The 27,825-nt window shown below is 48.3% G+C and overlaps 1 long non-coding RNA gene across 1 annotated transcript in view; it reads left to right on the top strand.

Moving 5' to 3' along the window:
* Positions 1-22,792, top strand: part of LOC139274739 (uncharacterized) — a 42,915-nt gene extending 20,123 nt beyond the window's left edge. The window contains exon 3 of the long non-coding RNA XR_011595582.1: positions 22,715-22,792. This is a non-coding gene — a long non-coding RNA (uncharacterized lncRNA). The remainder of the gene's footprint in view (positions 1-22,714) is intronic.
* The last annotated feature ends 5,033 nt before the right edge of the window (positions 22,793-27,825 follow it).

The following is a 27,825-nucleotide window of genomic DNA, read 5'->3' as shown; positions in this document are numbered from 1 at the left end:
TCCCCTTTTACTAATCTGTCACATTCAGATAATAATCTGCCTTCCTGTTTTTGCCATCAAAGTGGATAACCTCACACTTATCCACATTATACTGCATCTGCCATGCATTTGCCCACTCACCTAACCTGTCCAATTCACCCTGCAGCCTCATGGCATCCTCTTCATGGCTCACACTGCCACCCAACGTAGTGCCATCTGCAAACTTGGAGATATTACATTCAATTCCTTCATCTAAATCATTAACGTATATTGTAAATAGCTGGGGTCCCAGCACTGAACCTTGCGGTACCCCACTAGTCACTGCCTGCCATTCTGAAAAGGACCCGTTTATTCCCACTCTTTGCTTCCTGTCTGCCAACTAGTTCTCTATCTACGTCAATACATTATCCCCAATCCCATGTGCCTTAATTTTGCACACTAATCTCTTGTGTGGAACTTTGTTGAAAGCCTTTTGAAAGTCCAAATAAACCACATCCACTGGTTCTCCCCTCGCCACTCTACTAGTTACATCCTCAAAAAATTCCAGAAGATTTGTCAAGCATGATTTCCTTTCATAAATCTATGCTGACTTGGTCCGATCCTGTCACTGCTTTCCAAATGCGCTGCTATTACATCTTTAATAATTGATTCCAACATTTCAGGCTGACCGGTCTATAATTCCGTTTTCTCTCTCCTTCATTTTTTAAAAAGTGGGGTTACATTAGCTACCCTCCAATCCATAGAAACTGATCCAGAGTCCATGGAATGTTGGAAAATTATCAAAGCATCTACTATTTCTAGTGCCACTTCCTTAAATACTCTGGGATGCAGTCTATCAGGCCCTAGGGATTTATTGGCCTGTAATCCCATCAATTTCCCTAACACCATTTGCTGAGTAATAAGGATTTCCCTCAGTTCCTCCTTCTCGCTAGACCCTCGGATCCCTAGTATTTTCAGGAGGTTATTTGTATCTTCATCAGTGAAGACAGAACCAAAGTATTTGTTCAATTGGTCTGCCATTTCCTTGTTCCCTATTATGAATTCACCTGATTCTGACTGCAAGGGAACTACATTAGTCTTCACTAATCTTTTTCTCTTCACATATCTATAGAAGCTTTTTCAGTCAGTTTTTATGTTCCCTGCAAGCTTACTCTCATACTCTATTTTCCCCCTCCTCACTAAACCCTTAGTCCTCCTCTGCTGAATTCTAAATTTCTCCCAGTCCTCAGGTTGAATCTACTTTCAAAGCTGCTAAACCCCTTAATTCTTCCTCTCTCACTATATTTATTTCATCCAGAATATCACACTCCTCCTCGATAGCAGTAGCTGCATTGCCCCTTTCCTTTGTGAAAATAGATGCAAAGTATTCGTTAAGAATCTTAACAACATCTTCCGCCTCCACACAAAGATTACGCTCATGGTCTCTAATAGGTCCTACCCTTTCTTTAGTTACCTTCTTACTCTTAATATATTTATAGAGCATAAGGGTTTTCCTTAATTTGACTGGCCAAGAATTTCTCGTGCTCTCTTAGCATTCCTAATATCCTTTTTAATTTTGCCTCTTAACTTTCTATATTCCTCTAAAGATTCTATAGTATTTAGCCGTTGGTATATCACATACGCTTCCGTTTTTTTCTTTATCTTTCCCTGTATGTTCCTAGACATCCGGGGGTCTAGAATTGTTTATTGCACCTTTTTTCTTTCAGGGCACATGTTTGGCCTGAGCCTTCCGGATCTCCTCCTTGGATGCCTCCCACTGTTCCGACACTGATTTACCCACAAGTAGCTGCTTCCAGTCCACTAAGGCCAAATCACTCCTTAACTTAGCAAAATTAGCTTTATGTCATATACTTTCTCTCGCCTTTGCTTATGATACTTTGATGTAATGATTCTCAGTAAAAAAATGTTTGTTCTCTATATAAGCCTGCACAACGTAAATTGCTTCAATGTTACCTCTGACCCCTCCCCTCACCTGTCGTCAACCATTAATGTTACATTTTACAGTTGGACAGGTGAAGCCTCTGCTGCTCCCAGAGAGGAGTTATTACAGGAGAGATAAAATCTACAGATGGTGCTAGAAGAGGAGGAGATGGTGCTGGAGGAGCTGCAGGAGAACACTTCTGAAAGTGTTGTAATGCTGTTGTTGAATGAGGAGGGAGGAGTGGCGCGACTTCAAGGGTCGTTTCTGTCATGTATGTAGACCATGTATACTATCTATATAGTCACATAAGGTGTGCCACCAGAGGGCACTGCTGTGGGAGACTTGAGGATCACCTGCATTGGTGTGCAGGGCCCAGTATAAAAGACTGCCCACCATGCTTGTGCCTCACTCTGGAGTTACAATAAATGGGACTAAGGTCACAACAGCTCAAGTACAATACTAGACCTCGTGGAGTCATTCATAAGAGTATTAAAGACACAACAACTGGCGACGAGATTACAAACTTTCACGCAAAAATGACTAACGTTGGTGCATTAGAAAAGTTCTCACAGGGTGAAGATTTGGAAGCCTTTATGGAGCACTTCGTAGCAAACGACCTGGTAGGCGATGATCCGGCCACGCTGGCAGATAAGCGCAGAGCTACCCCGTTGACCAGTGACCTGCGGTCTACGGCTTCGTCGTGGACTTGCTTGTACCAGAGAAAACAACCCAAGTCTTACGAGGAGCTGAACGTGCTAATTCGGGACCAACTCAAACTGAAGGAGAGCATCCTCACGGCCAGGCATCGATTTTATACACACCGCTGCCCCGAGGGTCAAGAAATCGCGAAGTACGCTGCCGACCTCAGGAGGCTGGCAGGACCGTGTGAATTCAGCGCATCTCTCGCCAATGCTTTGTGGGACGTCTTCATAATTGGCATCGGTCGTGAGGCCCTTCTTCACAGGCTGCTGTCTGCTGAAACCACTGTCACTCTCAGAAGGCCATCAGCATCAGCCATGCATTCATGACCTCAAGCTGCAGCTCCAAGCAGATGATGACTCACTGTCAGGACTCAAATCCGGCAAATACTGTAAGTAGAATGGCGCCTTTCACATGCAGAACTGTTGAACGTGAATCTGCCCCGGGTAGAGCGTACAGGCCCCCGAGTCCTTTAACTCAGAGTCCGCTGAGGGCTGCAAATGTAAGTCGAGTAGCACCATGCTGGCGTTGCAAAGGTAATCACAGGGCTCATCAGTGTCAGTTCAGAAACTATGTGTGCAAAGGCTGAAGCACAAAAGGCTACCTCCAGCGAAGGTGCAAAAGAGCTGTGACTCACCACGTGGAAGGAGAGTCAGCAGATGGCTGTGAATCCAGCACGGATTACGAGGAGATGGCTAAAGAGGCAGCTCAGTCCCAGGACGAAGTGTATGGAGTATATACCTGCACCACAGATTGTCCTCCAGTGATAATGAAAGTCGAGATAAATGGCGTTCCAGTCTTCATGAAAGTGGACACGGGGCGAGTCAGTCAGTAATGAGCCAGGAATTCTTTGAGAGGCCATGGAACGATCAAACTGAACGACCCAAGCTGGTCCCGGTCCAAGCAAAGCTGCGCACCTACAACAAGGAACTGATATCAGTTTTTGGTAGTACAGATGTTAGTGTATCCCATGATGCACAGTGCATAATGTACCATTGTGGATTGTTTCAGGTGATGGACCAACGTTACTTGGAAGAAGATGGATGGGGAAGATTCATTGGAACTGGGAAGTCTTCATCCTTCCATACTCAGGGGCAGAGCAAACCCCCACCTTCGGTTGGACCAGGCGCTGGAGAGCAGATCCGCACAGCCCCCGAGGCACAGACAGCTCATCACGACTGCGTGGCGATGATCCGGTCAAGATGACCCGAACGCACCTTCCCGGTTTCAGTGGCAGGACTCCGCGGGAGGAAGGTTGGATCCGAGGGCACCTTCCCAGCTTCAGTGGCAGAATCCCTGGGAAAGAAGACCGCTGCAGTCGACATCATGGACAGGGAAAAGATGGTGTCCAAACCATGAGGTGTAGCGCTAATGGAGCAACGACACGAGGTTCCATGCAAGGAAGACAATTGCGGTAAAAGTAGTAAGGCCATTTTAAAGGAGGCCAGCAACCTGGCATTTTTGAATGAACTGCTTGAAATTGGTAACCAATGTAAAAGTCCAGCTGTAAAGAGCAAAATGTTGTTGAGCGATGTCGGGTGCAAATTGCAATCAGCCAATGTAGCGGGCGAACACCTAACGGTCGTATACAGCTCCAGCGGGCTACCCAATGCTGTAGCCTGCGTCCCCGGGACCAGAACGACGTATCATAAAGTGTCCCCACAGCTGACAGAAGTAGACTAGCCGCAGAGTAAACGATTCCCGGAGAGCAGAGGCACCGGTAGCGATACCCTGCCTCAGATAGGTTTAACATTCCAGGCACCCGATGGCAAGAACCGCCGCAGGCCTGAAACAGTAAACTGCACCTATGCTGACAGTCGGCTACCGTCGCCCACCACGGCAATGCCTAAGAGTGAAGGGTCACCTGCAACGGCTCCTCCGAACGGGACCTGGACCAGCCAGAATCCCAAACTAGAGAGTACTCACAACGGTGCCCTCAAGGAAAACGAGTCAGCAGTCCCCTGCGAACCGCTAGACAAGACGAGGCAGCCCCACCATCGCTTAGACGACAGGCTCACTCGCTCAGACCGCTTCCCAGGGAGCAGCAGCGACACTGTGCAAACGAAAAGGACAGGGAGGTCACAAACACATCAGCTGTCTTTGGCTCTGTCCAACACTAGGAGTAACGGCAAGAGCCCTGAGCTCCGGCAACTCGAGTAAATTAGCTCACCTCACCCACAGATCCACTAGCATGGGACACTGCGCCGCCACCAGACGACCCGGATCTCATCCAGCCATGCTGGAACTAGACTGTCCTTGTGCACCTATAGTGGTATACCTGTACTGATCATGTAAACGTACCACACAAAAAGAAACGCAACTGTAATCCACCCAACAAATGTACCAAGATGTAAATGTAAAACCCATGTGATGAACTTGAATACAACTTGCATGTAACGGGCCATTAGCATGATCGCTGTGTGGGGGTGAGGGGGGGGAGTGGTGGTGGTGGGGGGGGAGAATGGAATAGTCATGGACTCACAACCAGAAACCACGGTGACCGCCACTGGCAACAAATCTCACTACCAACCCACCCAAGCTAGAAGTGACCCTCCAATGGTCAACCAGGAAGAGCAAAGTCCATGTCACCGTCAATGTACAAGTCAATTTGCATTAAAGACTTGGGGGGAAGCGATGTCATGTATGTAGACCATGTATACTAACTGTACAGACACATAAGGTGTGCCACCAGAGGGCACTGCGGTGGGAGATCTGAGGGTCACCTGCATAGGTGTGCAGGGCCCAGTATAAAAGGCTGCCCACTATGCTTGTGCCTCACTCTGGAGTTACAATAAATGGGACTAAGATCACAACAGCTCAAGTACAATACGAGACCTCGTGGAATCATTCATAAGAGTATTAAAGACAACAGTTTCTACCTGCAGCCACCGGTTCCTCGTCAGAATCCAACTTTCTTGGATTCCAGTCCGAGAAAGCGGGACCAAGAGGACTGCAACAGTGCACACCGACCCCTGTGGTGAATCCATGGCGGCCAATCCGCCAAAGTGGGAACGCTGTGCGACAGGCAGATGCAAACCTGGACATGGTGGCTGTTATGTATGTAAACATTACCAATGTATAAGACTTGCCTTCAGGGGGCGCACCTGTGGGAGACCCAAGGGTCACCTGCACACCCTGGGCAAGCAGTCTACCATGCTGCCTCCTCACTCTGGAGTTACAATAGAGAGACCGAGATCACAACAGTTTGAGCTTAAGGTATACAGTCTTGTGGAGTTATTCTAAATATAACAATTGGCAACGAGTAACAGATCACAAACTTTCACACAGTTATGGCTGCCATTTTTATTCTTGAGAGATTTGTTCAGGGTGATGATTGGGAAGCCTTCGTTGAGCGTCTTGACTAGTATTTCATGGCCAACGAGCTGGAAAAGGCAGAAACCTCGATCAAGCACAGGGCGATTCTCCTCACCGTTTGCGGGTCTACGTATTAATGGCCTCATCAAAAATCTTCGAGCACCGATGAAACCAACGGACAAGACATATGAAGAGTTGTCCACGCTGGTTTGGGAACACCTCAAACCGAAGGAGAGCATCTTGATGGCCAGGTCTCGCTTTTATATGCACCATCGCTCCGAGGGCCAGGACGTGGCGAGCTAAGATGCCTTGCGGGACCGTGCGTATTTGCTGGATTTTTGGGGGAAGTGTTGCGGGACTTTTCCGTGCTTGGAATCAGCCATGAGGTCATTTTTCGCAAACTGCTGTCTGCCGAATCCCTAGATCTGAGCAAGGCCATCACGATAGCCCAGGCTTTTATGTCCACGAACGATAACACTAAACAGATATCATTGCAGCATCGGAACTCACTGGCAAGTACTGTGCATAAAATAACGCCTTCAGCAGGCAGAACTGTACATGGCAGGGCCTACATGCCCGCAGAGGCCAGACCTAGGATGAATCAGAGTCTGCCTTGGGGCGTGAATGCGAATCCATTAGCACTGTGGGGGTAATCATTGAGCCCATCAATGTCGATTCAAGCACTACGTGTGCAAGGGCTGTGGAACAATGGGGCACCTCCAGCGAATGTGCAGACCTGCTGCGACTCACTATGTGGCAGAGTCGGCAGAAGATGACCGATCCGGCGCAGATCATGCCAAACGAGTAAGAGAGGCAACTCAACCCGAGGCTGAAGAGGAAGTGGGGTACACACCTTCACCACCAAAAGCCGTCCGATAATGGTAAAAGTCAAATTAAACAGCATTCAAGTTCCATGGAATTGGACACGGAGGTGAGTCAGTCAATTATGAGCCAGAAGGCTTTTGAGAAACTGTGGGGCAACAAGGCACAAAGGCCAAAACTAAGTTTGATCCACGCCAAGTGGTGCACTTACACCAAAGAGCTCATACAAGTCATTGGCAGTGCAGCAGTGAAGGTATCGTACGATGGAGGTGTGCATGATTTACCACTATAGATTGTACCAGGCAATGGCCCAACACTGTTCGGCAGAAGCTGGCTAGGAAAGATCCGATGGAACTGGGACAACATCAAAGCACTGTCTTCGGAGGATGACGTCTCGTGCGCCCAAGTGCTAAACAAATTCCCGTCGTTATTCGAGCCAGGCATCGGCAACTTCACAGGCGCCAAACTGCAGATCCATCTAGTCCCTGATGCACGACCCGTTCATCACAAGGCCCAAGTGGGTCCATACATGATTCGAGGCAAAGTCGAGATTGAGCTGGACAGACTTCAACGAGAGGGGATCATATCACCAGTCAAGTTCAACGAGTGGGCCAATCCAATTGTTCCGGTGTTGAAGAGCGATGGGACGGTCAGAATCTGCGGGGACTACAAGGTACCGATCAACCGAGTCTCGTTACAGGACTAGTACACACTACCCAAAGCGGATGACCTGTTTGCAAAGCTAGCAGGGGGAGGGAGGGGTTACTACAGTTGTACAGGGCCTTAGTGAGGCCACACCTGGAGTATTGTGTACAGTTTTGGTCTCCTAACTTGAGGAAGGACATTCTTGCTATTGAGGGAGTGCAGCGAAGGTTCACCAGACTGATTCCCGGGATGGCGGGATTGACCTTTCAAGAAAGACTGGATCAACTGGGCTTGTATTCACTGGAGTTCAGAAGAATGAGAGGGGATCTCATAGAAACGTTTAAAATTCTGACAGGTTTAGACAGGTTAGATGCAGGAAGAATGTTCCCAATGTTGGGGAAGTCCAGAACCAGGGGTCACAGTATAAGGATAAGGGGGAAGCCATTTAGGACCGAGACGAGGAGAAACCTCTTCACCCAGAGAGTGGTCAACCTGTGGAATTCTCTACCACAGGAAGTTGTTGAGGCCAATTCACTAAATATATTCAAAAAGGAGTTAGATGTAGTCCTTACTACTAGGGGATCAAGGGGGATGGCGAGAAAGCAGGAATGGGGTACTGAAGTTGCATGTTCAGCCATGAACTCATTGAATGACGATGCGGGCTTGAAGGGCGGAATGGCCTACTCCTGCACCTAGATTCTATGTTTCTAAGTCGTTCACCAAGCTGGATCTAACACATGACACAGGAGCTGGCTGAACCTTCGAAAAAATTGACGTGATGCCCCTTTGGGCTTCGTTCGGCGGCGGCCATCTTCCAGAGGAACATGGAGAGTCTGCTGAAATCAGTTCTGCGCACCGTGGTGTTCCAAGACGACATCTTGATCACTGGCCGCAACACCACCGAACACTTGCACAACCTGGAAGAGGTTCTCAAGCGATTTGATCAGAGGGGGACTCAGGCTGAATCGCGCCAAGTGTGTTTTCCTGGCGCCAGAGGTCGAATTTCTGGGGAGAAAGATTGCGGCGGACGCATCAGACCCATGGACTCCGATACAGAGGCCATCAATAATGCAATTTTTATTCATCAAAAATGTGCTTTTTTTTATTACATTGTTAACGTTCAAAAATATTACTACTTTTAGAAAAATTTTATTCAACTAAACCATTATTGTCCTGTGTCTCACTCACTTCTGAGAAGGGGAAAATATCTCCCATTTTACAACTTTTAGGAAAGACAACTTTAATGTGTGATTGACAGTGTCCCTTGTAAACTCATACCTCATCTTGGATGACCTAGACCCAACTGACTGGAGTTTTCTTGAGTCTTGTGAACATCACATAACTGGGTAAGCCACTCACAATGCAACAGCTCTACCAACCTGTGAGCATTCTCACAAGTGCATAGATTACAGTCATGATGCCTGCTACAGTTGAATAGCCCCACGACCACAATGTCAAGCCACGTAAACAATGGTTACTTGCATGTACACCTAGTGAGTGCCTCCCTTCTCACCCCCCCCCTCCCCCTCAGGTCTCCTTGTACACCCACTGACTGACTCCCTTCTCCCTACCCACTTCAGGTCTTCTTGTACACCCACTGACTGACTCCTTTGTCCCTCCGCTCCGCCCCACCCCCCTCAGGTCGTTATGTACATACAGTGACTTGGATGAGGCCCCATTGCGTGGACACAACCCCTTCCCCCTCCGTGTAAGACAGTGAGCCCCTTTCTTTCTGTAATCCTGTACTGCAAGTTAATTTAGTGCCTGGTGTGTATCTGAGGCAATGAGCCTCTTTGAATACCCGTTTGAATAGGAGAACTTTTACACGTCACAATCTTTGATAGACGTCCTAATACAATGCTTGCAGATTAAGTGTCAATCAGCAAACACAGAACCAATTTATAGCAGAAGTTCAGCATATATGCCAGCCCAAAGCCAACTAAGAAAAGGTACTCCCAATTATCCCAATCACATTCAAATGATACATTTTCTGGATAGAATCACTTCAGTACAGTATTGGTTGTTGAAACCTCACATCTGTTAATATGTACAGCACATATTACATTTGCATGAAAAATGGATTTTCTTCATTATCCACCATATTCTGGGCCACTGTGAAGCTGCAAGTAAAATGGAGGGAGTGATAAGGCTGGGCCCAAGTCAGGTAAGTATTCCAGAAATGGGCGGGATCCAGCGCAGCGTTAATGGGTGGCACTGGGCCTTAAAAAACAGATTTTAATGAAATTTAGAGCTGGGAGGGAATTTTCCGACTTTTTTTGATCTCCAAAGTGGGCGGACGCTTTGCAGCAACACTGGTGGTAATGGTAGGCCTAACTTATTGGCAGCACTAATCGCGGGCGGTAACTTCCATTTTTTATGAAAACAGTCGGTAACTGGGTGGTAAATGGGAAATTTGAGAGGAAACTGTAGCCCAATGAGTATGGATGTTAAATTGGCTAACCCCCGAAAACAGGCATGCTGCCTGCTGGTTAAATGATTAATGCGTGCAGTCAGCATTACCAGCTGTTCATTGGCTGTATGCATCAGCAGGGGGCCTCATATTACGAATGGCTAGCGCTACTTAAAAGCAGCCTGCACCCCTCAAAGGGGAGGTGTACTGTGGCTGAAAGAAGTGGTGGGAGTTTTTTCAAAAGTCAACCTGGGCTGTGATATGTTGAGCAATGGCTGAACGTATGAGAGCAAGCATCAAGGATTTCTGACAATGCACTGGAGGTCTTGGTGCAGGAGATGAAAAGGAGGAGAGATATCCTATATCTACAGGATGCTCTCCACACATGCTCAGGAGGCAGTAGAAAGAAGTAGCGGTGGAGGTCAATGCCAGAACATGGATGCAAGCAGGAAGACTTAATGATCTGACACAAGTTGTCAAGTGAGTGAATTTATCTTCAAATGGCATATCTTACCAACTGCACCACTTGCCAGCCTCATCCACTGCTTAATTCATGACACACCCACCAACCAACAATCTCTATCAATCATTACTCAACCTTTCAATTCATATGCTTTACCTCACCATCACACTCTTAGCACTGTTGTAAGCTTTGCACCCACAACTCAGCTCACACACATGGCAGCGATTCAACCAGGACAACCACATCACCCAAACATACTGCAGGACACTCAAAGACACACCTCCCTATTTCTTGCAGGAGAAGGTGGCGCATAATAGGCAGCAGGAAAGAACTGGAGGAGGACAAGCACACCTGCATGTTTTAAATCCCATGGAGGAGACAGTGCTGGCCATCATGGGCAAGGCCATCATTGAGGCCATGACCACTGGTGGGGATGGACCGATCGATGATGAGGGTATCTGCATACCGAATCCTCCTTCTCTCATCTCATCTGACCCTCACTCCACAATCTCTTCTGACTCATAAGAACATAAGAAATAGGAGCAGGAGTAAGCCATAGGCCCCTCGAGCCTGCTCCGCCATTCAATAAGATTATGGCTGATCTAATCATGGACTCAGCTCCACTTCCCAACTCGCTCCCCATAACCCTTTATCCCCCTATCTTTTAAGAAACTGTCTATTTCTGTCTTAAATTTATTCAATGTTCCAGCTTCCACAGCTCTCTGAGGCAGCGAGTTCCACAGATTTACAACCCACTGAGAGAAGAAATTCGTCATCTCTGTTTTAAATGGCGGCCCCTTATTCTAAAGTCATGCCCTCTAGTTCTACTCTCCCCCATCAATGGAAACATCCTCTCCGCATCCACCTTGTCAAGCCCCCTCATCCCCGGAATCAACCTAGTGAACCTTCTCTGAACTGCCTCCAAAGCAAGTATATCCTTTCGTAAATATGGAAACTAAAACAGCACGCAGTATTCCAGGTGTGGCCTCACCAATACCTTGTATAGGTGTAGCAAGACTTCCTTGCTTTTATACTCCATCCCCTTTGCAATAAAGGTCACGATACCATTGGCCTTTCTGATCACTTGCTGTACCTGCATACTATCCTTTTTGTGTTTCATGCACAAGTACCCCCAGGTCCCGCTGTACTGCAGCACTTTGCAATCATTCTCCATTTAAATAATAACTTGCTCTTTGATTTTTTCTGCCAAAGTGCATGACCTCACACTTTCCAACATTATACTCCAAGCGCCAAATTTTTGCCCACTCACTTAGCCTGTCTATGTCCTTTTGCAGATTTTGTGTGTCCTCCTCACACATTGCTTTTCCTCCCAACTTTGTATCATCAGCAAACTTGGCTACATTACACTCAGTCCCTTCTTCCAAGTCGTTAATGTAGATTGTAAATAGTTGGGGTCCCAGGACTGATCCCTGCGGCACCCCACTAGTTACTGGTTGCCAACCAGAGAATGAACCATTTATCCCGACTCTCTGTTCTCTATTAGTTAGCCAATCCTCTATCCATGCTAATATATTACCCCCTTTTATCTTGTGCAGTAACCTTTTATGTGGCACCTTGTCAAATGCCTTCTTGAAGTCCAAATACATCACATCCACTGGTTCCCCTTTATCCACCCTGTTCATTACATCCTCAAAGAATTCCAACAAATTTGTCAAACATGACTTCCCCTTCATAAATCCATGCTGACTCTGCCTGACCGAATTTTGCTTATCTAAATGTCCTGCTACTGCTTCTTTAATAATGGACTCCAATATTTTCCCTACCACAGATGTTAGGCTAACTGGTATGTAGTTTCCTGCTTTTTGTCTGCCTCCTTTTTTAAATAGGGGCATTTACATTTGCAGTTTTCCAATCTGCTGGGACCTCCCCTGAATCCAGGGAATTTTGGTAAATTACAACGAATGCATCCGCATTCCCTGCCATTACTTCTCTTAAGACCCTAGGATGCAAGCCATCAGGTCGAGGGGATTTATCTGCCTTTAGTCCCATTATCTTACTGAGTACCACCTCCTTATTGATTGTGATTCTGTGAAGTTCCTCCCCCCGGTGTAGCCCCTTGACTATCCACTGTTGGAATATTGTAAGCTGCAGATGGTGTAAAAACACACTTCTTACTTTCTCCTCTCCTGTCACCACAACCCAACCCTTGTCTCTTTTTCATTTTAGATATCCAAGAACTGAAACCTTCCCAGTAAGAGGAAGAGGAAGAAGAAAGTGAAAATGAAAGGACTCAATGTCACTCGATCTTATACTTGCAGCCAATGGCTCAGACACTGACATTGTTTATATTTTAGAGGCTAAGATAGAGGAGAGATCTGCACATGGAAAGACACCAGGCACTATTATGCAGGTGCCAGTTCACCAGAGGACAAGCTTGCACATTAGTTCTGCTGAGGAGGAGTCAGATGAGGCCATTGATGGGCCAGGTTGCAGAAGGCGGCTGATGAGAGTACACAGCCAAATGCTTGGTGCACTGGAGAGCCTGCCTGAAAGCCTATGCACAATGTCAAGAAGCATGGAGGAGTCCAGCACCAACTTGCCACAGGGTTTAGCGCAGAACTTGGAATGGGGCTTTGCACAGAGCTTGCAACCCATCTTTAACAAGATGGAACGGGTGGTCACCTGCATCAGCACACCTGTGGAACCCACCATGATGGAGTATCTGTTGGCCGATATCACAGCTTCTATTACAGCACGAACAGTTTCTATCATTAATCCAAGTTCTGTAGTGCAAGATCAGACTGCTGTCACCATGGCTCTGGATAACACTGTTCAAAGGGATTCCAGGACGTCACAGCAGTCCATCGGTCTGCTCGCCAACAGATCAGTAGGAATGCTGAGGTGCTGCCTCTTTCAGTGGCTCCATGGAGCACAAACCTCTCTTGCTCAAGCATTCCTGTTCCTACTCCTGCCGCTGCCCTTGTTGTTGCCGGTCAGCCAGGCAGGCCAGACTGTTGGAGCCCAGGCCGAGATGGTGCAGTCTGCAACTGAGCCTTCTATCCTAGAGCTGCTCGAGCTTGCTCTCCAAGGCCATCTTCAGTCTTTTAATTTGAAGGTCAGCATCCTTCCACCACATGCTGCAGCCACTGGGAAACACCTCGTAGGAGCACTTGGAAAGGCAAAGACACAAAGCGAATGCACAAGGGTGATTAATATGTCATGATTGAACTTATAAATTTGGACTGAAATGTGCAATTTAGGTGGTTTTTATTTTTGTGTTGTCAGCAAGAGGTCGATGGAAAGGTAAGTAGTGTGGGAGTATTGGTGAATGGGGAGTTGTGGTTGAGGTTTTGGTATGGCCATTAATTATTTCATCACAGAGAGTCTGGGCAGAAAGGGACCATCTATGTTGTAGCCTCCCTTCCTCTTCCCGTCCCTCCACTTCCTCCTCCTCTTCCTCAGCTTCTCGCCTGACAGGTGGTGTCAAGGGCTGTCCCCTCATAATGGCCAGGTTGTGCAGCAGGCAGCATACCATCACAAATCTTGATACCCACTTTTGCTGAGTCCTGCAGGACTCCTGCAGAGCGGTCTAGGCAGCAGAAGTGTGGCTTGAGGATGCCGATGAAGTGCTCTATAATGTTCTTTGTGGCAGCATGGTTCTCATCATAGGCATGCTGTGCATATATGCATGACTGGAGTCATGAGCCAAGTCATGTCATGAGGGGATAACCTTTGTCGCCCAGTAACCAGCCTTTGAATTGTCGAGGTTGTTCAAATGCAGGTGGCAGAGGACTACCGGCAGAATGAAGGAATCGTGACTGCTGCCAGGATAACGAGCATTCACCTACATAAGATGCTGCCTCTGGTCGCACACCAGCAGCATATTGAGGGAGTGGAATCCCTTTCGGTTCATGAAAATGGCAGAGTTCACATGAGGCTCACACAAGGCAATATGTGTGCAATCAATGGCATCCTACACCACGAGTGGGCAAATGCATGGCAGGTGAAGTATAATGTGGATAAATGTGAGGTTATCCACTTTGGTGGTAAAAACAAAGACACAGACTATTATCTGAATGGTGACAGATTAGGAAAAGGGGAGGTGTAATGAGACCTGGGTGTCATGGTACATCAGTTATTGAAAGTTGGCATGCAGGTACAGCAGGCGGTTAAGAAAGCAAATGGCATGTTAGCCTTTATGGCGAGGGGATTTGAGTACAGGGGCAGGGAGGTATTACTACAGTTGTACAGGGCCTTGGTGAGGCCACACCTGGCGTAGTGTGTACAGTTTTGGTCTCCTAACTTGAGGAAGGACATTCTTGCTATTGAGGGAGTACAGCGAAGGTTCACCAGGATAACGGGACTGACATATCAAGAAAGACTGGATCATCTGGGCTTGTATTCACTGGAGTTCAGAAGAATGAGAGGGGATCTCATAGAAACATTTAAAATTCTGACGGGTTTAGATAGGTTAGATGCAGGAAGAATATTCCCAATGTTGGGGAAGTCCAGAAGCAGGGGTCACAGTCTAAGGATAAGGGGTAAGCCATTTAGGACCGAGATAAGGAGAAACTTCTTCACCCAGAGAGTGGTGAACCTGTGGAATTCTCGACCACAGAAAGTTGTTGAGGCCAATTCACTAAATATATTCAAAAGGGTGTTAGATGAAGTCCTTACTACTAGGGGATCAAGGGGTATGGCGAGAAAGCAGGAATGGGGTACTGAAGTTGCATGTTCAGCCATGAACTCATTGAATGGCGGTGCAGGCTCGAAGGGCCGAATGGCCTACTCCTGCACCTAGTTTCTATAGGGAAGCCTGTGTAACCCTTGTGCTTACTCTGCCTGCTTGTCTCTACCAAAGAGGAATAAGCAAGCAACAGAAATGGAGAAATCAAATTGCTCACAATATTTTGAAAGCCACCAATCCTGAACTGACAAGTATAAATTGGCCAGTGGTTGAAAGCAACCGATCAAATTGCTCCAAAAATGTGCGCAAAGTTGGTTTATATTTTCCTCATCTAAAATGGAACATTTATAATAGACAAAACTCAAAATAAGCTAAAATGATTCTGAATAATGCGCCTAGTTTTATTCAAAATTGTCAGTATGGTGAATCCCAGTCTCAAGTTGGGAGGTTGAAGCTCAATTTTGCAAACTTGGCTAGAGATTGAATTATTGGATAGGCTTTTCTGTGTTTGTCACCCAGCAAATGCCTTAATTCCTCCAGATTGTGTGCAATCCATGTCAAACATGCCAAGTACCTACAGTACCTGTCAATCATGGCAAGAGCTATCCTCTTCATTTTGGCTCCAGAATGCACAATAATGATCCCATACCTGTCCTATGAACACTAATGTAGCCCGCTTGCCAGGACTTGCTATCTGTAATCCTCATTCCCTCTCCCATGCCCTATTATGATTAAAGGCTGAACATCGAAGAGGCAATAGTTTTTTTTTATAAAATATGAAAACAATAAAATATGTACTTTAGTATATGTAAATGATACCTCTTTTAATTGGGTGTTTAATTATGTCATTTTATGTTTATTGGGCCACCCCGACCTGCGAGAGAGCACCACCGCAAGTCAGGGCTATAAAAAGAGCTGGAGTGTGCCACTGCAGCTTCCAGCGCGAGTCGCTCCAAATGTGCGACGGTTTTGAGGTGGGCAACTGGGTGACATCATCAGGACCCAGGTTGTCATTTGGAGTGTGGGCAGGAGCATCGGTTGGGCCCTGGTAAAGCAGAGGAGCGGGAAGGTCGTGGCAGACTTGCGACGAGTGATCGGGGTGGAGGAGCAATGAGGGATTGTGACGGAGGCTCGGCGAATGTTTTTGGGGCGGAGGAGCCGTGAAGGATCTTGCCGGAGGTGCGGTGAATGTTTGTGGTGGAGGAACAGCAAGAAATCGTGGCGGAGGTGTGGCGAATGAGGGTATGGGGCCCTGAAGAGTCGAGGGCCAAGGACAGCACAGTCCTGCCCACACTGCGATATGTGTGTGCATGAAGTCTATGCAGCAGAGCAGGTCTTCAGTTGTCCTGGTTAATCTTTGCCACTGGATAAAGACCTAGCTCTGTCAAGCCCGTGTGGTGACTGATGTGCAACAGTCACTACACATTAAAAAAATCCACACACAGGTATCTTTCACCCCCTCAATTGGAGTACAGGACTAGAACATTGGGTCCTTCATTGAAACATCTGTGAACTCATGTGGAAGCAAGTCATCCTCATTCGAGGGACCACCTATGATGATGATTTATGTTTATTAAAGAGACTGCTCCAGAAACAAATTCTTCCCAACCCCTGGCCTCGCCCACCCCAGCCCTCAAAATTGCTCATCATACCTTATGGCTTGTTGAATGGTTTCTTTTTACTCCCACTGTATCGGCCTCAGATTTTCTTAGGAGTCTCTGGGCTCCTCTGCATTCTTATTAAACCTGATCAACAATTGAGAACAGTGCCACGTTGCCCATATCTATACCTTCAGGTTATCACTCGAAAGAATCATGCAACCACATAGTACCGACATAGACCAGGAGAAATCCTGCTCTGGGAGAATGAGAGGTGTGGTGGGGTGTGGGTGAATTTCAAAACTACTCAAAGTGGTCTGCAGTCAACCATGCTGTAAAGGTCTCCTGTGCACCTGCCTAAAATGTCTTCTGGCCTGCCACCTGGCTCAACCACCCAGAGTAATTAAAAACTTATATGTTTGCTCAGTCAGCCCCAGTGCTTCTATGTTCACTTGCTTGCCCAGCAGTAGTTTTAGTTCACTTGCTCACTCAGCCCGAGTGTTCCCAGCCTACCCAGCCGATCAGATCTGTCTGCCTGAATTCACAGACCTGCTGAGATGAGAAGGTGGTGGAAGATAAAAGAGCAAGGCAGGATAAAGTGTGAGAGCGATCATGCAGGCATGTTTTTGGACTCAATTCAAACAAGATTGAAAACAACTGAATTAGATTTGCTTCCTCCTCATCTCAGTTTTAAATGAGCGACTCCTTATTCTGAAACTATGCCCCCTAGTTCTAGATTCCCCAAGAGGGGAAAACATCCTCTCTGTATCTATCTTCGTGAGCCCCCTCAGTATCTTGTATGTTTCAATAAGATCAACTCTCATTCTTCTAAACTCCAATGAGTATAGGCCCAACCTCATAAGTCAACCCCTTTATCTCAGAAATCAACCTAGTGAACCTTCTCTGAACTGCGCCCAATGCAAGTATATCCTTCCTTAAATAAGGAGACCAAAACTGTATGCAGTACTCTAGGTGTGGCCTCACCAATACCCTGTACAGTTGTAGCAGGACTTCTCTGCTTTTATGCTCCATCCCCTTTGCAATAAAGGGGAACATTCCATTTGTCTTCCTGATTACTTGCTGCATACTAACTTTTTATGTTTCATGCACAAGGACCCCCAGGTACCTCTGTAGTGCAGCATTTTCTAATTTCTCTCCATTTAAATAATAATTTTCTTTTTTATTTTTCCTGCCAAAGTGGATAACCTCACACTTTCCCACATTATATTCCATCTGCCAAATGTTTGCCCACTCACTTAACCTATTTATATCCCTTTGCAGATTTTTTGTGTCCTCCTCCAAAGTTGCTTTCCCACCCATCTTTGTATCATCAGCAAACTTGGCTACATTACACTCGGTCCCTTCATCCAAGTCATTAATATAGATTGTAAATAGTTGAGGCCCCAGCACCAATCCCTGTGGCACCCCACTCGTTAGCCAACCAGAAAATTACCCATTTATTCTGACTCTCTGTTTTCTGTTAGTTAGCCAATCCTCTATCCATGCTAATGTATTACCTCCAACCCTGTGGCTTTTATCTTGTGCAATAACCTTTTATGTGGCACCATATCGAATGCCTTCTGGGAATCCAAATACACCACATCCACTGATTCCCCTTTATCCACCCTGCTCGTTACATCCTCAAAGAACTCCAGCAAATTTATCAAAAATGATTTCCCTTTCATAAAACCATACTGAATCTGTTTGACTATTATGCTTTTCCAAATGTCCTGCTACGGTTTCCTTAATAATGGAGTCCAGCATTTTTCCAATGACAGATGTTCGGTTAATTGGTCTATAATTTTCTGCTTTCTGACTACCTCCTTTTTTTAAAAATAGAGGTGTTATATTTATGGTTTTCCAATCCGCTGGGACCTCTCCAGAATCCAGGGAATTTTGGTAGATTACAACCAATGTATCCACTATCTCTGCAGCCACTTCTTTTAAGACCCTAGGATGCAAGCCACTAGGTTATAGCATCAGAGAAGTATGCAGCAAGGGAGGAGGCCATTTCAGCCCATCGTGTCCGTGCCGGCCAACCAAGAGCTATCCAGCCTAATCCCACTTTCCAGCTCTTGGTCCGTAGCCCTGTAGGTTATGGCATTTTAAGTGCACATCCAAGTATCTTTTAAATGTGGTGAGGCTTTCTGCCTCTACCACCCTTTCAGGCAGTGAGTTCCAGACCCCACCACTCTCTGGGTGAAGAAATTTCCCCTCATATCCCCTCTAAACCTCCCCTCAATTAGTTTAAATCTATGTCCCCTGGTTGTTGACCCCCCTCTGCTAAGGAAAACAGGTCCTTCCGATCCACTCTATCCAGGCCCCTCATAATTTTATACACGTCAATCAGGTCTCTCCTAAACCTCCCAAAGAAAACAGACCCAGCATCTCCAATCTTTCCTCATAGCCAAAGTTCTCCAAACCAGGCAACATTCTTGTAAATCTTCTCTGCACCCTTTCCAGTGCAATCACATCTTTCCTGTACTGTGGTGACCGGAGCTGCACCAGAGGTCCAGGAGACTTGTTCAACTTTAGTCCCATTATTTTACCGAGTACTTTTTCTTTCCTGATTATATCTGTAACATACCTATGAATGACTCCACGAGGCAATGTGTTGTGCTCAAACTGTAGTGATCTTGGTCCTTTATTTGTAACTCCAGAGTGAGGCAGCCGCATGGTGGCTCCCCTTTTATACAGTCTCTGCCACCAGGGCAGGAAACCCCAGTCTCCATCAGTTGCACCCTCTAGTGGTGCCAGCATAGTATATACACAGTGTAAACCTAATTGATAGTATATAAGGTCAACAAGTCTCCATCTTATGCAACAATACAGTGACTACAGAGAGAGTATATCTATAGTCTGCATATATAACATCACTCTCCCCCAAGTCCTTTGTGCCAATTACCTTTGCACTATGTGCTCTGGCTTAGCTCTCCCCAGACTTAAGTGCCAATAGCACATGCACCTTGGCAGTGCTTTGGCTTGGCTCTCTCCCTGTTAACCCCCAAGTCCTTTTGCCACAACATTGGGTAGTGGTTACCAGTTTGGATGGTTCGATGATGCAGTGGAGATGCCAGTGAGTTCTGGGTATGATCCATGTGTGTGTCCATGGCTACATACATCCATTTCCCCCCCCACCCACCCCCCACAACGAAATCATGCAGCTGGCCCGTTACATTAACATACAGGATCAGACACAGTGCAAGTAGAAAGAAAGGAAGAATAAAATTTGTATCGTGACACCTTGGTTCAGTGACTGACATTCGTTACATTTTACGGTCGTGCTCCTGGATTGGGTAGATTGCATTCATGGTTCAGTCATGGTCAGTACTGAGGTAGCAGTACAGGTATGCGAGGACGTTAGTTCCAGAGCAACCGAACAGGGTCCCAGTCGTCTGATGGCGGCGCTGCGCCCCCTGCTAGCAGAGTGGGCTTGGTTTGCTCACCTTGCCAAGACTCAGGGCCTTTGCCGTTGCCTAGTGGTGGGCAGAGCCACAGATGTGTGAGGCCTCCTTGTCCTCCTTTGAGAGCTGCAGAATCTTCTGCCTGCTCTCTAACGGTGTTGAGACCCTGGCTGTTCCAGGTCCCGTTTGGGGAACTCGTTGGTTCTGACCTTTCGCTCCTGGACATGGCCGAGGTAGCGACTGGGTCTGGGGGCTGCGCCGTCTCCACCCGGGTGGTGGGCAACGGCAGCCGACTGCGCGTATTGGCGCCATTTTCGTTTCCAGGTCCGTGGCAAATAGTGCCATCGGGTGTCTGCAGCATAGGATAAGATCTGGGGCAGGGTATCAGGATCAGCGCCTTTACCCTCCCGAATTCACTCGCTTGCTTTTGGGGACACACTATTCCCGACATCTCGCAACAACATTTTGATCTTTACATTCTTAATCGGTTCGTTACATTGATTGCCATGCATACAATGTCTCTAAGTTCAGTTGGTTGCAGGTCTCCTTTAAGAGAACCCTGCTGGCTTTACCCCAATCAAATCCTTTGTTAGACACCACATGTTGGTCCCTCAGCGTTGCACCTCGTGATCTGGCCGTGGCTATCTTTTTTTCCAGCTATGCTGCACCTCGTTGCAGCAGGGAAGCCATCTTGCCTCTGTCCTCGAGGTCGACTGCCTTGATCCTTCTCTCCTGCGATTCTGCCACAAAAGCTGGAAGAGTGTCTGTGAATTCGATCTTTCTCCCCAGGAGTCCTGCTCCTGGAGCCAGGAAGGTACTTTTAGGTTGTTCCGGTTGGATCATTGCCACGCAGTCGTGATGGGCGGTCTGTGCCTCAGGTGCTCTGCTGGTCTGTTCTCTGGTGCCTGGCCGAAGTGAAGGTGAGGTTTTACTCTGCCTCTGAACATGGCGGACATCGATTGTTGGGGTGAAGAGGTCTTCCCATTTCCACTGGATCTTCCACATCCACCTTCTTCCGACTAGCGTTGGACCATCACCTGCAACAATCCACAGAGGTAACTTGTGCACCACGCCATTATGGATTACACTTACATCCGCATTATCAAGGACTGGGATCAGCTCGTTGGTGTAGGTGCGCAACTTTTCCTGTACTGGAACCAGCTCGGGTCGTTTTTCATTCCATAGCCTCTCAAAGGCATCCTGGCTCATCACTGACTGGCTCGCTCCCATGTCTACTTCCATGAAGACTGGAACGCCGCTTATCTCGACTTCCATCTTCACTGGAGGGCAATCGGTGGTGCAGGTATACACTTCATACACTTCTTTTTGGGGCTGAGCTGCCTCTCTGGCCAAATCATCCTACTCTCCACTGGATTCAAAGTAATCTACCGACTCCTCTGCTAGACAGTGAGTCGTATTTCTTTTGCACATATGCTGGAGGTGGCCCTTCGTGTTACCGGCTTTGCAAACTCAGCAAACCAACACTGGTGAACCCTATAATTTATTCCGCAATGCCAGCATGGTGCTACTCGATTAACACCCCTCGGCAGACTCTGAATTCTGGAACCCTGAGGTCTATGCTCTCTGACCTGGGCAGAGCCACGTTCTACAGTCTTGCCTGTGAAAGGCACCATTCTGGGTAAAGTACTTGCTGGGTTTGAGCCCACAGGATGAATAATTTGCTTGGTGTTGTAGGTCGAGGTCATGAACGTCTGACTGATGCTGATGGCCTTCTGCAGGTTGACTGTGGTGTGAAGGAGGCCCTCGTGGCCAATTCCTGTAACAAAGATGTCTCGCAATGCTTCGTTGAGGTGCGTGCCAAAATCACAGTGCTGCAAGTATCCTGAGGTCGGTAGCATATTTTGCAATCTCCTGGCCCTCAGGTCTGTGGTGAGTGTTGAATCTGTACCTGGCCGTGAGGATGCTCTGTTTTGGTTTTAGTTGGTCGCAAATTAGTTCAGTCAGCTCATCATATGTCTTATCCTTGGCCTTTGTGGGTGCCATCAAGTCCGTGACGAGGCGGTAGACCTCGGACCCACAACTGGTCTGCAGTATTGCCTTGCGCTTCTCCGCCGATGTGTCAGTCTCCCCTGACAGGTCGTTTGCCACGAAATATTGCTCGAGCCTTTCCGTGAAGACATCCCAATCATCACCCTCTGCGAAGTCTTTTAGTGTGCCAAAGGTAGCCATAATATTGCGTGAAATTCCGAATTGTCGTCGCCAATTATTATGTTTGTTCTGTATCTATGAATGAGGCAATGTGTTGTACTCAAACTGTAGTGACCTTGGTCCTTTATTCGTAATTCCAGAGTGAGGCAGCTGCATGGTGGCTTCCCTTTTATACAGCCCGTCACCAGAGCAGGAAACCCTGGTCTCCGCCACTTGCACCCTCTAGTGGTGCCAGCATGTATATACACAGTGTAAACCTTTTTGAAAGTACATCAGGTAAACAAGTCTCCATCTTATGCAACTATACAGTGACTACACAGAGAGTATATCGATACTCACTGCATTTTTAACAGTGATAGTGATTGTTTTGTCCCTCCCTCCTTATAGCCCCTTGATTATTATTGAGATTTTTTAGTGTCTTCTATCGTGAAGACCGATACAAAATATTTCTTCAAAGTCTCTGCCATTTTCCTGTTCCCCATTATTAATTCCCTAGTCTCATCCTCTAAGGGACCAATGTTTACTTTAGCCACACTCTTCCTTTTTATATATCTATAGAAACTCTATCTGTTTTAATATTTTTTGCTAGTTTACTCTCAGTCTATCTTCCCTCTATTATTTATCTATTTATTTATTTACAGATCTGGCAACCACAAAGGGACCAGAAAGGTTACGGATATATCTGTGAGAATGACCAGTGTGGAAAGTAAAAGATCCGGTATGGAGGATAGGATAGCCCCAAACATTTTTACAAAGATTAACGTGACCCAGCAATGGGTGCTGGACATGGTTCATTCTGACCACCCTCAGGATAGGGCTGCAGAGTGCTCAGGGAGTGAAGCATAAGTCGTCAAAGGAAAAGGCAGTTTGGCTCTTGTGCCTACAAAGCCAAGTCCGACTGCTCCGGCATGAGGTCAAATGCTTCAAAGTGGGGCTCAAAGTGTCAGAAGAGCAGTCTGACGCTAGAGAGATAGTGGGTAAAAGGTTAGTGGAGGACTTACATCGAGAGGCGCAGGAGAGGCGAGCATTGAATGAATCTTCCCATAATGTTGGGGAGTACCTCCGATGCCAGGTCACGGAAGCCAAGTGCAATGAGCATGTGTTAAGAGAAGAAAATAGCAGGTTAACAGCGAAAGGTGAAGGGCTAGAAAGCCAGTTAAGGGACATTAAGGTCGCATACAAGGTAGCTAGGAGTAGTGGCTACGAGGATTCTGACCGCAGTCCTTGCGAGGAAAGAATTAAGAACTTGACCCAAGCTTTGTCAGGAGCCCGAGGCTGGTCTGCCTTATGGCGCTAGGCAAACGGCGGGTTGAATGGGAAGGGCAGGAACCTCCACCAGTACAGGAGGAGGAAGCCCATGTTAGGGTAGTCCCAACGGCGCCAGAGGTGCAACCGAGACCAATGTGTCCTCTGCGGCAACAGAGGTACGGCCCACCCGCACCAAACGACGACCAAGGACCGTTACAGAATGATTACGTGGTCCCATTCACCACCCCTCAGTTACAGGCCATAATAGCTAGGCTACCAAGGTTAAAACAGGATGGGGATCCCTTGGTTCACTTCACGGAAGTCGAGCAAGTAGGGGGGATTAATGGGTGCAACGATGACGAGACCCACAGGCTGATAATGTTTTCCCTGGATGCAAAACTGTATCAGAACTTGTCCGCAGACATGAAAGCTGGGCGAGGCACCATAGAGGGGTTAAAGGAGGAAATCCTGAGAGTGATGGAGCATACCCAGGGTAACCCGTGCTCACAGGTTGAGCGGACCCTACAGTTGGCCGGCGAGGCACCAGTTGCCTTTGCCGACAGGCTATGGCCAGTTACGCAAGGGCTACTGGAGGGGTGTCAAATCATACACCACTGATCGGGGCCCCCAGAAAGCACTGGCTCAGGACTCTAATCGCGAACAGCTTGCCACGGGTTAAAGCCAAGGCTGATGAATGGTTCGACGTCGGGGACCCCACAAACACAGAGGCAGGCGTGCTCCATAAGTCAGGACTGGCCTTTAAGACCAGCTGCGGGGAAGAGACCAAAAGTAAGGACAGGATCCACGTGATCAAGGCCAGTAAAGGGGATAGGAGGGAATGGCGTGAGGAGGGGCCCCACACTGATGAGTGCAAGACTTGTTTTAGGTGTGGAGAAATGGAGCACTGGAGACGGCACTGCCCTCTCCAGAAAATGGGACCACAAGGAGGGCCTCCCGGGAGGAAACCCCAGCTCACTGAGGCGAAAAAGGCGACCGAGGAACCCGGAGGTACTAGTGGCAGCCCTCCACATGGTGCTCTGGAAAGGCAGAGGGATGCTATGGCAGCGTTATGCCGACCGAGCCCGTACGCCCTCCCTCATCCTGACTAGAACGTGCCCAGCCTCAGTATCTGTGTCCACTCCTCTATGATGAGTGGGGCAGGCCCTGTGTGAAGATGGGGGTCGAGACGGTACAGGGGGAAGTATTTGGTGGACACTGGAGCTTCAAGCACGGTGGTCCACTCAAAGGACCGAACCAACTCACCCTGGTCTAACAAGGTCCCATTTAGTTTAATGAGATTCACAGGAAGCAATGTCCAAACCCCTGAAGATAGAGTTAGGGTCCCGCACCACCACGTGGGAGTGTGTGTTAATGAAATGGGAGCAACCCGGGTGGGGAGTCATCGGGTCCGATTTTATGTTAGCACACAGGATCATTGTGGACATGAGGAATCGCTGCCTATGGGGGGGCAGTAGGATCAGACAAGGTGGAAGAGGTGACAGTTATTCCCAGGGACAAGGGGGGGCAGGGGTAATGCCTGCACCATGAAACCCAAGGGAAGTTACGACCTGGAACAGTTGGTCAGTAACACCCCAGCACCAGATGGATGTGAGGAATAACCTCGCAGCATTCGCCACCCACAAACATGATTGTGGACGGGTGACTGGAGTAGAGGTTCGGATGGATGAGGATCCTATGTCACGGCCTCAGAAACAATAGTTTTCCCCAGGAAGCGGAGGCAGACCTGGAAACGGCGCTGGGATCCCTAGCACAACAGGGAGTGTTGAGAATGATTGCCATGCACGTGAACTCCCCACTCTGGCCGGTCAAGAAACCTGACCAGTCGTGGAGAGTCACTGTGGACTATCGGGTCCTCAACATAACATCCCAGCTTGCGCACCACAGTCGCGGCAATCGCCGACCTGATCGGAAATATCCCAGCGTTTGCGACCACATTCACGGTGCTAGATATTTCCAATGGGTTATGGTCAATCCCCCTCCGCTGGGAAGACCAATATAAGTTTGCCTTTACGTTTAAAGGGCAACAGTATACTTGGACATGTCTTCCCCAGGGTTTTCACAACAGTCCCTCCATTTTCCACCAGAGCATGACCAATGCTCTGAAACAATTTAACCAGCCCCAGCAACTCATTCAGTATGTGGACGACATTCTCCTTTTCTCTTCGGATAGAGAGGAGCACAGGCCACTGCTGGATGAGCTGCTAAAATTATTAAGGGAGGTGGGTTTTAAAGTTAACCTGAAGAAAGCACAGTTTGGTCAGAAGGAAGTGAAATTCCTCGGGCTGACCATCAGAGCGGGTGAAAGGGCCATTGATGAAGCCAGGCGGTACAAGAGCTCCCAGCCCCCCAAAACGTATCGGGGGTCAGGTTTTTCCTGGGACTCACTGGTTACTGCAGGGACTTCATTGAAGGCTATGCAGCTACAGCAGTCCCTCTACTTTGGCTCCTCCACAAAGGAGGCTGAGACCCGTGGTCTACTCCTCCAGGGTTCTCACGGATGTCGAACAGGGATATTCCAACTGCGAGGGGCATTTTGCTAGCCACGCATTGGGCCATAAAGCTGTTATGTATTGATGTGTGTATCGTCCTGGTACCTTAAATGTAATGTAAGCACAATGCTACACCACAGAGAGCGCAGTGGTGGGAAACCTGGAAGTACCTGCAACAGGCACTATAAAAGGCTGACCACCACACCTGAGAGGCACTCTGGAGCTGAACAATAAAGGATGAAGGTCACAGCAGTTAGATTTACACCAGACCGTGTGGAGTCAGTGATTTGTGTGCTACATACACCACATTGGCGACAAGGAAGCAGACGAACTCCACGCAACCATGGCTACTCTGGGCTTGCTAAAGGATTTTACCGTGTGCAATGATTGGGAGGCCTTCACGGAAAGGCTCGAGTACTACTTCATAGCAAACGACCTGACGGAGGACATGGACGCAATGAGAGATAAGCGTAAGGCGATATTGCTCTCCAGTTGTGGAGATGAGGTTTACTGTCTCGTCAGGGATTTGCTGGCACCCGGGAGCGCCAGGGACAAGTCATACGAGGAGCTGACTGAACTCATTTGTGACCAGTTGAAACCGAAGGAGAGCATCCTCACGGCCAGATACAAATTTTACCATCACTGCAGACCTCAGGGCCAGGATGTCACCAAATGTGCTGCAGGCCTCAGGAGACTCGCGGCGCCGTGTGATTTTGGCGCACACCTTGACTAGGCGTTACGGGAAGTTTTCGTTATGGGGATTGGCCACGAGAACCTCCTTCACAAGCTGTTAGCCACGGAACTCACAGTCACTCTGACAACGGCCATCACCATCAGCCGGGCACATATGACCTCGACTTGCAGCACCAAGCAAATAATCCACACAGTCTCGAACCCTGCAGGCACTGTCCACAGGATAGCGCCCACCACAGACAAAACTGTAGAACGTGGCTCTGCCCGGGGCAGAGAGCACTGACCTCGGGGTCCTGGAACTCAGAGTCCGCTGAGGGGGGCCAATCAAGCAGCACCATGCTGGCGCTGCGGAGGAAGCCATGGGGCTCACCGGTGCAGGTTTGCAGAGTACACGTGCAATACCTGCCACACGAAAGGCCACCTTCATTGTATGTGTAAAAGAAATCGGACTCGCCATGTAGCTAAGGAGATGGGGGATGATCCACCATCCAGCGAGGAGCAGGCAGAAGATGATGAGGCGTTGGAACTGTACACGTGTACCGACGATTCGCCCCCAGTGATAAGGGAAGTAAAAATCAATGGAGTCCCTGTGAGTATGGAAGTGGACACGGGCTCGGGTCCGTCGTTGATGAGTCGGAGAACTTTTGATAAACTGTGGATTAACCCAGCTGCACGACCCAAGTTGGTCCCGGTCACGGCTAAGCTGCGTACCTACACCATGGAATTGATACCTGTTCTTGGCAGAGCGATGGTGCAGGTATCCCACGGGGACGAGACACACGGTTTACCTTTGTGGGTCGTTGCAGGTGATGGGCCGACGCTCCTCGGCCGTAGGTGGATGGGGACGGTCCGTGGGAGCTGGGAAGACTTCACCACTCCACAGGCTGCTGCTCCCCGGGATGCTGCCATGCCCCGGGTTCCCAGAGAGCAGCGCCGACCGAGCTGGAGCTGCAGCCTCAATCCACCCACAGGCAAGCAGAGCAAGCCCCAGCCCTGGACCTCAAGCCACAGAGATCCTGCAGCCTCAGCCGCCACAGGCAAGCAGAGCAAGCCCCAGCCCCGGACCTCAAGCCACAGAGATCCTGCAGCCTCAGCCCCCACAGGCAAGCAGCCCTGCAGAGGCGGGCCTAGTGAGTGGGGGGGGGGGGGGGGGTGAGCCGTCGGGGTGCGAGGGATCCAGGATGGCCGGCGGATCAGAGGGGCCCACGCAGAGGGAGAGTTGGGCGGCAGCAGCAGCTGGAGGTCGGCGGCCACGAGTTGGGCGGCGGCAGCAGTTGGAGGTTGGCGGCCACAGGGGAGGC

The sequence above is a fragment of the Pristiophorus japonicus genome, chromosome 10 (genome assembly GCF_044704955.1).
Source record: "Pristiophorus japonicus isolate sPriJap1 chromosome 10, sPriJap1.hap1, whole genome shotgun sequence".
Lineage (NCBI taxonomy): Eukaryota > Metazoa > Chordata > Chondrichthyes > Pristiophoridae > Pristiophorus > Pristiophorus japonicus.
Note: the sequence above shows the minus strand (reverse complement) of the source record. Positions and strands in the feature narration are given on the sequence as shown.